This window comes from Hyperoodon ampullatus (assembly GCF_949752795.1).
Source record: "Hyperoodon ampullatus genome assembly, chromosome: 1".
Taxonomy (NCBI): Eukaryota; Metazoa; Chordata; class Mammalia; order Artiodactyla; family Ziphiidae; genus Hyperoodon; species Hyperoodon ampullatus.
Window position 1 is genome coordinate 75,760,215 of NC_136914.1, and position 12,659 is coordinate 75,772,873.

Consider the following 12,659-nt stretch of genomic DNA (forward strand, 5'->3'; position numbering starts at 1 on the left):
CAAGAAAAAAGATAATTAGAGGGCTTGTGTCAATCTCTGTTGCTGGAAAGTGTAACTTTCAGGAGAAAAAATGAGCCCTTGCTCTTGAGCTTATTGCATAAACATCAATGCATAAACTCTTTCATGGGCCAATTGTGCCAGCAAGAGGATGGCTATCTCAAGTCACATCTCCTCCTATACAAATAAGACAATAGTACACAACTGAAGCACTGACCACTGCATCTCCATCACCAAGGTACTATAAGGCCACCACAAATGCGGCTGTGATGCATCAGTTGTCCATTTTTGACAAGGACCAAACTTCAGCCAAATGTAGTCTATGAACTGGGCCCAAATTCTTTCTTCTGCCATTTGGCTGAAAGGAACCCTTACCTCCACTAGCTATAGGTATGAGTTGAAGAAGAGTGATCAGTGTAATAGAAATGGTTGACAAGTTATCTCTTACTGTTTGTATAATGTACTTTTCCCTTCTAGATCTGTTCCAACCTAATCCCAAATACATAACTTTATTTTAGTCCTATAGTTCTCCACTGTGCCCGCTTAACCATAAGGTTTTGTGGATTTCAAGATTTTCGGATCATGATGAGCTCTTTCAGTCTCATGGTCACTTGGTGTCCCAAGATCAGCCCCCTTTACAGGTCTGAGAACTTAGAGTAAGATCCTGGTCTAACTTTATAGTTATAGTCAGCAGCTGCAAGTGATCATATTCTTCCTAAAATTTGCAAAATCTGCAAAAGTAGCATTTCATATTTTGCCTAATAGGCAGTAAGATGCGCTTAGCTTACAATTTTCCTCTTACAAGGCTTCCATTGCAGTTAAAATAAGCCAGTCCTCTTCAAGCTCCTTAAAATGACCCCTGGCCCATGCCTTTCAAGCGACACAGCTGGCATATATCTTGATGTCTAACTTTTTGCCTTAATTTCATTCCAATCTACCATAAATAAAAGCTTTAATAATTGTGATGTCACCGTATGTCAAATGTTATCACTGCCCTACTAACAAAGGTGTCCTAATGTCTATACGAACAGGGAAAAATCCATCCCAATATCCCATTCTGAGAGCCAGTGTTTCAATTTCATTCCCCAGAAAGTAGAGCCAGAGGCAAGGGGCTTGTATGCTACTTCTTTATTAGGGAGTATAGTTTCATAGAGCAAAGGTGAAGAACACATGGAATGAACGCCTCAAGGCTTATCATCTCTATCATCTCTCATTGCCCTTTTCAAATAATCTTATAATTAATTGTTTCATGCCTCCCTCTAGATGAGATTGCAAGCCCCTTGAAGGCAGGAACCCTGTCTTGTTCATGGATATAGCCCAAGCATGAAGCACAATGCCTGGGTTGAAGTGTTTAATAAGTAATTGTTAAGTGAATAAACATTGGGGCTCTGTTCAAGGTTTCAAACGAGTGGTATCATAAAGCAAAATGTGAACCTCTTTGTGTGGGCAGAAAACCATGCTGAGGATACAGGAGGACAAAGATTCAGCCACAGAAACAAGAACAGTGATGGAGCCAAATTCCTGTAACAAAGGAGTTAGGCAAAAGCGAGCCCTGCCGCTTATTTAATGCAAAGGAGTAAGAGTCAAAAATACTCCTCATGTCTTATTTTCTCTCATCTCTTTGTTAAAATAGAGAGTGGTGGGTAAGCTGTGGGTAACAACTTGAATGCTTGAGAGCTCCTAGGGAAGGATGAAAAAGCAAGTGAAAGAACTCATAAATTACTCTGGGAAGATGAGTTCCAGAAGCTGCTGGAGGCTTTTGATGTTAATAAAAATGTGCCAAAGAAAGCTTATGATATCTGTGTGTTGTCCTGCTGAGAACCAAACCACTCTGTTTAACTTGCCTTGCCAGGGGAAGGAATGTTGTTAGTAATAGGCATATCGGAGAAATGAACCATTTTAGCCCTTTTCAGTGTTTCCACGGCTAAGAACTATTGCCACCAACCTCTCTGGGAAGAGCACAAGTCAGCAGGTCCTCCCAGCTAGAACTGTGCCAGCGTTCTTGCAGGCTAGTGCCACTGAAGGACTTCAGCCTCTCGTGTTCAAATGGGATATCTCTTCTCTTCCTTGAATGTGCCTTATGATTCACGTGACAGCTTCCTGATGACACAGGTTTTAAAATATAAGTTTGCCAGTAATTATTATAGAGACATACTACCATGAAAGTCTGAATAGAAAGAGTTGTATTTATTGACTAGGCTTTGAGAGGTATATCACAGGTGAAGTGGCCCACTTCTTATGGTTTGCTGTAAATTGACTGGGACAGAAAAACAACCTGCTTAGACTTCTCCTTTGTGAAAAGTTCTAGAACCCACTTTTTTTTTTTTTTTTTTTTCGCAGTACGCGGGCCTCTCACTGTTGTGGCCTCTCCCTTTGTGGAGCACAGGCTCCGGACGCACAGGCTCAGCAGCCATGGCTCACGGGCCCAGCCGCTCCGCGGCATGTGGGATCTTCCCGGACCGGGGCACGAACCCGTGTCCCCTGCATTGGCAGGCGTACTCTCAACCACTGCACCACCAGGGAAGCCCCTAGAACCCACCCTTTTACTCTTCCATCCCACCCAAACTCCCACAGACTGAAATTCGTCAGTTTTCTGTCCTCCTGTTCTTCGCTCTGCTTAGACCTCTCGTACTACCAGACTGTATTCTTCCTCTGTAGATTTTAAATAATTCCGGCCTTGGACCTCTATCTTATTCATCATTGCATTCCCCATATGTGTTCACTAGGGACATACTGGAGCTCAGTAAATACTTATTGATAAGATAAAGTAACAATCCTCCTATGTACAGAGCCCTGATGACTTTTGCAAGTGCATTCAATATTAAATTTTTTCCCTCACCCATAGAAGTTGTTTTCTGAAGGTCTCCTCTAAATACCTCCTAACTGGTTACCTGATTCAAAGCTTCATTTTTTTCTGGCTTTATGGCTTTGATCCTTGGGATCTCTATTAAAATGTATATTCCATTATGAGATATAATACTTCAAGCTACTGCTTTTCAAAACATTTTTTAATTTAATTTAATTTTTTTATACAGCAGGCTCTTATTAGTTATTTATTTTATACATATTAGTGTATACATGTCAATCCCAATCTCCCAGTTCATCCCACCACCCCCACCACCCCCGCTTTCCCCCCTTGGTGTCCATATGCTTGTTTCTACATCTGTGTCTCTATTTCTGCAAACTGGTTCATCTGTACCATGTTTCTAGGTTCCACATATATGTATTAATATATGATATTTGTTTTTCTCTTTCGGACTTACTTCACACCTTTCAAATATTTTAACAGCAGAATCCTTTTGCTGCCTTGGTTGAAGTGAATGCTACTTGCTCAAATGACTTAAGCTTGCAAAGTCCAGATTACTCACACTGCTTTTTAACAAATTACCTGCCCCCCTAATACATATACCAATGACTAAGAATTATACTTTAAAAAAAAGGGGTACCACAAAAAGAAAGGGTGAAGGCTTTGCAGGTTGAGAAGAGAGGCAAAATAGAATCATAATTTTAAGCTGAAGTCTGTGTTTCTCCTGTTTCTCTTCACAGGACTCCACTACCAGGCAAAGCTTTCTCAAAGATGAGCAAGCTTGAGTTTCAGAGTCACTCAGTAAATTTCCTTTGGAAATTTCCAAAACAACAACCAATTTATAAACATAAAATTTTCCAGCAGTTTATAGATAACTCAAGTATTTGAAATTCAAAATACATTTTGCCTGGAGGAATAGTTTATCTGTCTTGGTTAGGTTCTTTTATCCATTTAGGAGGCTAAATGCCAGAAGTACAGCACTGTTCCTACAGCACTATAGAACCTCAGCACAAGGAAAGCAATTTAGGCACCTTCAATGAATTGAGGTCTCTCCTATTTCTCCCCGCTCTCCACTCACTCACTCATGGTCAAGGAGGATAAAAATTCTCCATGCTAGTCGTCTGATAGCCTGTGGCAGAGGGTATAGGAGGTGGGTCTAGGACAATGAAAGACTTGAATGGAAATGCTGAGCAATGAGGAACAGATCTCCTGATATTTAAGAGCTTTAAACTGGTAAAGAAGGAACAGCAAGGATGATGACCCCTTTCTTCAAATCCTACCTAATATGCCAGGTCAGGTGACAGCTTTTGTTATTTTCTTCTTATTAAAGACCTCAAGGAATGATTAATTTCACATTTTTGGTCTTCATTTGAAGTGTCTCTCATTGACAGACTAGATGTCAAATTAGAAATAGAATAATCTCTCTCTCTTTTTTTTCATTTTCCCTGTCTCCACTTCCTTCTCCCTCTCTTTCTTTTACATTTTAGGTTACTCTAGGTCTATTTTTCTTAAGATGTGGAGTGGGATGTGTAATTCTGGAGTAAAAAGATATGGCTTAATAAAGATTTGTCAAGTGCCTATGAAGTTAAGTATTCACCATAAGCAGGATGTACTGAGGAGCTAGAATGGTGTTCTTCAGAGGCATGGTGTCTCAGGTGGCACCAAGGGATGGCAGTGGAAAGTTAATGGGGATGCAGTTTATCTCTTTTTATTACTTTTTCTTGCCTCCAACAGCCATCCCAGGCCCATGATCATGTATGTTTCCTACAAATCCAGTGAAGAGGTGAGACTAGAAATTCCAGGAGAGAGTGCACACTGGAAGAGAGGAGACAGATCACTCCAGGCATTGTCTTCTGGAAAGAGTAAGAAGAAATAATGAAAAAGGGGCTATTGGGAGAGGGAAGCAGATTTTCCAGTGGCCACTGGTCATTCTTGGTTGATTATTTACGTGTAATGGACAGCTAAGCCACCTAAGTCAAGGACTGCCTGAATACATCCTAAAGGCAGCAATGGCCTACTTCATTAAATGCAGCACAATGTCCTTGGAATAGTGTGTCAAAATAGAAAAGTAATTGCTAGTCTTATTATCTTAAGCTGCATATGCCATGACCTGAAAGTCAGTATGTAACCAGAAATGTTTCCTTAAAGAGGTGAGCATAATTTCCTGGAAAGTTAACATAAGTAAAATGAATAAATTAGCAGCCAAAGGAACAAAAAATCAAAATGTTCTTCAGTTTTTAAACAATACATATGCTACAAAGGACAAAATCATTTATATTTATTTTCATGAACTGGATTTATCTGTATTAAGATAAGCTTCTTATTTTACTCTGAATCTTTCTCCTAACCAAAAATTGTACAGGGATAATGAATGGATAAAAACTTGAGAGATCAATCTATCTAAAAACAATACAGAATTATCTATAATTTTCTCAATTAAAAGAACATATATTGTGCATAAAATATCTTTCTTGTTGAAAGTCATGTACCATACTTTAAAAAAAAAAAGAGAGAAATCAGAACAGGGTTTATGTTCACAACCAGTTTAAATGATAAATGTTCCTGCAAACTTGAAACTTTCAGTAATAAGCTCAAATCATTTTTATAATCAATTATTTGGTATTTTTATAAAATGCATTTTCCCTAGAATATAGTAATTTATATAGGAAGAGTTTCTTCCACATATATTTTGTTCCATTTCTCATGACTTTTATGTTATGAAGTCAAATTGTTTGATATATTATTAAAATAAACTCATTAGCCTTTTAACATTCTGGTAGAACTGGTAGGTCAGCTGCTAGGTCATTGGTTGTGAAATACAAGAAAGTGTGTTGTTAGGACACATATAATAAGGGACTTGCCAATTTACAAATAAAAAAAAATTTCCCCTCTCTCAACAAGGTTAAAATAAAAGATGCAGGAGCAAACATATAACATAGTTTGCTGTTAGAGAATTTAGGCAGTGTCTTGACAATAACTCTAACTAAAGTTGTCACTGCTTTGACCTGATTAGACAGAGAACAATAGTACTGCTACCTTAGAATGGTAAGCAGTGGATGATATATATCTTTTGACAGCCACGTTAATTATAACCTAGCTGAATGTATTTCTTTAGAGTAGATTTTTTTAAAACAAAAGGAAAGGAAATTGTAGTGAAAGCTGTCAGAATATTTCTGAATATTGTTAATGACTGTATCTAATAGCTAAAAAATGTTAACTTTCTTGAGATTTTTCCCTTATTTTTACAATGTGCTTAACATTTTTTCCACAGTTCCACAGGAGTATTTGCATAAGATTATCTGAATTACCAAAGTAGGTCAAATTAATGGTCAGTCTCTCCCAATAGTAACATTTCAAGTTTATTTGCTTCTTCTTGATTTGGCAAAGTGAAAACAAATACCATCTTGTCATAAGTTAATGAGTTTAAAATTCCCCCATTCTGGCTTTGTCATGATAGTGCCATTTTGGCATTTGATAGAGTATTTTGTAGGCAAAAATATTAGTTGCTTAATGGATGAAGAGTATATAGTGTGATTTCCATTGTAATATCAAACTATGTCATGACTTTGTAATGTTATTTGAAGAAGAATTTTGATAATTACCCTCCCCCCAGACTCCAGGTTCAACATATATTAAGCACCATAGGTCATGTCAAAAATACTATAACTTAGAATATAGGAATTTTAAGCTACTGAGTATATGCCAAACAAATTATATATATGGCTACCTTGATCATGATATTTCTATCTAACCAGTGTTTTTAACTGAAGATATTTTATATGAAACTGTTGAAGCCATTGAAAATTTTAAGTTCTTTGTCAAGCTTAAGCCTTCCAGCCAAAATGAGAGTTGGTAAACATTCTATTTTTTAATTCAAAAAGTTTTATCTATAACTATATAGAGTTTAAAGTTTTAGTGGTTTTCAGTCTCTAATTCTTTTCCATTAATTATCAGAATTGAGTGAGTTGAAATACATACATACATATATATATATGTATATATATATATATATATATATATATATATATATATATATATATATATATATCTTATCTGATTCTCTGTGGGTATGGCTTGACCAGGTATCAATTGAATGAATCAAAATTAAAACAAAAGAATATTTGTTCACTAATTATCATGTGTATGTGCCAAGCTTGATATTGTGGTGCAACGGACTGAATTGTGTCCCTGTCACAATTCATATGTTGAAGCCCTAACTCCCAATGCGACTATATTTGGAGATAGGGCTTTTAGAAGGTAACCATGGTAAATGAAGCTATAAGAGTGGGATTCTAATTTGATAAAAACCTGTGGCCTTATAGGAAGAGGAAAATATCTCTCTCCCTCTCTCTGCATGTGAGGACACAACCAGAAGGTGGCCATATGGAAACCAAGAAGAGAGTACTCATAAGAGTCCAATCACACTGGCACTCTGATCTCCAAATTCCAGCCTCCAGAATTGTGAGTAAATACATTTCATTTCTATTGTTTATTCTTCCCAATCTATGGTATTTTGTTATAACATCCCAAGATGATGAATACATGTGAGGAATAAATAAGTTGGCCTCTGCTCTTCATATTACATCAAAGACAGAATTTTACATAAAGTCATTTAAAAAATTCTAAATTCTTATACTAATGTGATACTTTAGCATTATCATTTTATAATCAGGTAATATACAGTACAGTAATGATATAGACATATAAGTCCAAATGTAGTTTATGAAGTGTTGCAAAGAAAATGTTGGACTTGAAGTCAAAATCTTTCTATTTAAACCCTTTCTCCACACCCACCATAATTACTAGAATAAAGTCAAGTTGCTTTAATATTTTGAACTTCTTCTTATTTACCTATGAGATGATGATAATAATTCTTGCTGCACCTAACCTATACTATAGTGAGGCTAAAGTTCAATGATTCAGTGCTTGCAGAATTTCTTTTTTAATTGTAAGGTCCTTGGAGTAGGTAGAATTCTACTATGTTTCTCGATATTTCCCACCCCTGATATAAATGCCCTGCCTAATCCTTTGGACTATAAATCTGACAGATTATTTCTGTGATTGGATTATGCTATATGGCACACAAATGGAATAAGTGTCTCATATATTCTTCCTTGGCTACTGCTAACAAAAGTGAGACAAATCCTGGAGTTCCTTTGGAGGTATAGTCTCTTTCTTCTCTAATCAGGTCCAACATGCCTTTGGCCAGATTATGTTGAGATTTGACCTTAATTATTGGCCCATGGCCAGGGTGGAGCTTTTGGGGCAGATTCTGAGGAAACGAAATGCTGTCTTCAGGGAGAAAGTATGTACTTTGTCTTCAAGGAAAGGAGAGTGCTAGACCTAATAGGGAGAAGTGGGCCATTTCTGCAGGCTCAGGGAGTTTAACAGATCTGGGAATTTGAAATTCATTTTTGGGGGGGTAAGGTTTGGATCCTCAAGATGTTTCTACCCCATATATAAAGGTTACTCTTTCTTAATCTGGACCCTGGCCTGCCTTGCTTGAGAGTTTAACCTTCCTGGGAGCTTTGATGTTCTTATAATTAAATCTTGGGCTTGATTCTCAGCTTTATCTGCTCTCTTACTGCAGGAGATGAGAGAATTTTTGCAGGCTACTAAGGAGGCTTTCTGAATTTCAGTTCTAGCTTTTAGTTGTTGTGCCATCAGCTTTTCCTTATCTTTTCTTCAAAACATCAAGTAAACTCAACCATAGCCATCCAATACTATCATCTTTACAGTTACCTTTTCTGCCATTTCCCTCAAATGTCTGATACCTGGCAACTGCTAATGCACTCCCTTCCAACAATATACCATCTCAGTTCACCACTGTTGAAAGCTTTAACAATTGAACCATCAACTAGTAACAAAGTTTCTCTGTGCATTATCTACCATGAGTGATGGGGTCCTTATTAACACTGAGATGGCAGGTGATGCAATTCTTATATCTTATCCTAGCATCTGCTTCCTTGGGCCAATTCCAGTACCAATTGTTGCAGGTTGTGTTCCCAGGAACCAAAGTCTGAGACAGTTCTTAACATGCAGGAGGATGTACATTATCAAGTGTCCTTGAAAGTGATAAAACAAAAAAAATCAAAGAAAAAAAACAAAACAGAAACACCTGTAGAATGGAAGGAAAATAAATAGGAATGAGTAGCAGAAGAAATCAAGCTGTCATGGAGTCTCTAGGGAAGTCTCAAATGACCCTTCAGGCAGGAATGAAAATTGGAAAACTAGTCAGAGCTACCTCAAGTTTAAGCAAGAGACTGAGGCCTATATACCTCCTCAGTCTTTGGATGCAATATCCCCAATAGTTGGGCTAGCAAGTGTGTTATTCCCAAAAGGGAATTCCATGTGGTGTCTCATAATGTCCACCATATCAGTTGTTCTTTCCAGCTGTACTAGTTAAAGAGTGTTAACTGCCATTATAAAGAATGTAAAATCTCTGACTTAACAAAAGAAAAATTTATTTCTTCATCCTGGTACAGTCCAATGTAATAAGAAGTGGGAATAGAGTTATTCTATACTCAGTCACCTACAGAACCAAGCTTATTCCTTCCTTTAATCAACACTACCCAATAGAACTTTTTGCAATGATGCAGCTGTTTTATATTTGCACTGATCAATACGGTAGACAAAAGTGACATTTAGCTAGTAAACACTTGAAGTATGGCTAGTGTGACTGAGGAACTGAAATTTTAATTTTATTTAATTTTAATTAATTTGAATATAAATATAAATCGTTTTTTTTATTTTTTTTTCAGGCATTACAGGGAAAAACGGAAGACCACATATGAAATGACTTTGTGGGCCAGGATTGAAAGTGATATATATCAATTTTACTCACATTCCATTGGCCAGAGTTCAGTCATATGACTACATCTAACTGCAAAGGAAGATTGAAAGTGTATCCAGCTGTGTACCCAGGAAGAATAACAGAAAAAAGATATTGGAGAGCAATGGTAGACTCGGCCACATCAGATCATTCTTTCTAATGAACATATTCTAACAGTCTTCAAAACTCATTGGGAACTAAAATCCATTCCTTCTTCTTATCTTTCACTTATTTTTCCCTCATTATTGTGAAAGGCAGAATAAACCTCATGTCCTAATCCCTGAAACCTGTCAATATGCTATCTTACATGGCAAAAGGAACTTTGCAGATGTAATTACATTAAAGACCTTATAATGGTGAGATTATTCTCGATTATCTGAGTGGGCTGAACAGAAACAGAAGGGTTCTTCAAAGTGGAAGAAAGAAGCAGAAGAAAGTGTCAGTTATGAGACATGAGACAGACTGGCCATCACTGGACTTGAAAATGGAAGAAAGGGTTAAATAGCTAAGGAATGTGAGCAATCTCTAAAAACTAAAAGTCACAAATAAATGTTTTCTATGAGCCTCCTAGAGAGGACCTCAGCCTTTCTGACACTTGATTAGAGCCCGGTGAGACCTGAGTCTGACTTTTGACCTCCAGAACTGTAAGATAATAATCTTGTGATGCTATTTGATACAGCAGCAACGGGAAACTAATATAAACATGCTCTCTTTCTTATTTATCTTGAATCCCTTTATGCATTATTTAATAATCACATTTCTTTTCTCTTACTTTATTATACTCACTTGCTTATTCTAATTCTCCACCTACTTCAGGTCTGTACCCATGCTGTATAATACAGTCACCAAAATTATCTACCTTACTGACTGGTCTTAGTGTTTTAACTGTCAATTTTGGGGAATCCCTAGCTCTATATAACATCCTACTACATTTGCAGAGTCTCCACACTGCCTTACCGTTCCAAAGGATGACGTCATATCTCTACAGTCTCCTCAAATCTCTAGGAATTTCTATCCCATCTCCAGGCTCAACCAACTTCCAGTTTTTTATTTTGCAGAGAAAAAATCCCCAGAAGATAATTTCTACATGTTCTCACAACCACTGTTACACACCTACCAGCTGCAACTCATTGACTCTGTTACTATGAGTGAACTCTTTGTCTTCCTAGTAAAAGCCAGCTCTTTACTTGACCCCTAGATCCCAGCCACTGTTATCACTCAGTCATTGTTCCATCTTTGTTGTTAATTCTCCCCCTCTCTTTTTATTCTTTTTTTTTTTTTTGAGGTATGCGGGCCTTTCAGTGTTGTGGCCTCTCCCATTGTGGAGCACAGGCTCCGGACGCCCAGGCTCAGCGGCCACGGCTCACGGGCCTAGCCGCTCCACGGCATGTGGGATCTTCCTGGACCGGGGCACGAACCCGTGTCCCCTGCATCGGCAGGCGGACTCTCAACCACTGCACCACCAGGGAAGCCCTCTCCCCCTCCCTTTGATCATTTCCATCAGGAAGAAATCTTACTGAATTGCTCATTTTAAGTAAAACCCTTTTTTGACTTCACATTTAGCTCCACCCAGTTTCTAAAAGATATATAGATATAAACATAGATATAGATTTTATGTAGTTGATTGTATTTTGTGTAGTTGATCATTCTCCCATTCCTGAAACACCACTTTTTCCCCCTGACATTGTCTCCAAGAGATCACTATCCCTTTATTCTTTTTTTATCTCACTGGCAGTTTGGCAGCTGCTTCTCAGTCCTTTTGCTGATTTCCTTTGATCTTCCTGACTAAATTTTAAAGTATCCCTGGAATTAATCTTTTGATATCTTTTCTTCCTAATACACCCTAACTTCTAGATAAGTTCATCCAAATGCATTGCTGTAAATATTGGTTTGATAGTTTCCAAATATATATCTCTACTTCTGAATCTCAGACTTATATACCCAAGTATCTACCTGATACCTCCATATGGATGTCTAGTATAGGTTACAACTTCTTATGTCCAAAATTTAATTGCTGATCTTCTCCAAAACTCCCAATGCACTTCTTTCTCATCTCAGCACAGCAACCCTTTTCTTCGAGTTGCTAAGGGCAAAAAATTTGAAGCCATGATCCTTGGCACCTCTTTTCCTCTCACATCCCATGTCAGATATATTAAAAAACATTGCTCCACAATTTTCAACTTTTTTCCAGAACACCAGAACTACAACCAACATAATCATTACTTTGCCTCCTAGATTGGATCCTAACTGGCTTTATGATTTTGCAATTATACCACCCTGATCTATTTCCAGAACAAAGCAAAAGTCAGATTATGTTATTTCAGTTTTAAAACTTTTTAACAGTTTCCAATTTCATTCAGAGTAAAAACCAAAGCCATACAATAGCCTTAAAAAACACCTTAAATATGAAAACAATAAACTGAACTCAAAGCAAGCAGAAGAAAGGGAATGATAAAGATTAGAGATTGAGAATAGAAAAATATAGAGAAAGTAGACAAAACTACAAGTTGGTTCTTCAAAAAATCAATAAAATTGATAAATTTTAGCTAGATTGGATAAGAAAAAAAGAAAGAAGACACAAATTATTAAAATTAGAAACAAAACTGAGGACATTACTATTAACTCTACAGAAATAAAGAGGATTATGAGAGTACAATGAACAACTGTCCACAAACAAATTGGATGACCTAGATGAAACTGACAAATTCCTAGAAAAACAAAACTGAATCACAAAACACAAAACTGAAGAAATGAAAAAATATGAATAGAAATATAATTAGTAAGGACATTGAGTCAGCAATAAAAATCCTCCCCGAAAGAAAAGCTGTGCACCAGATGGCTTCATTGGTATGGGTGAGTTCTACCAAACAGTTAAAGAAGAACTATTCACCAATATTTCCATAACTCTTCCAAGAACTGAAGAGGAAGAAACACTTCCTAACTCATTCTATGAAACCAGTATTACCCTGATATTGATATTGAAACTGGACAAAGGCACTACAGGATAAAACAAAGCAAAATAAA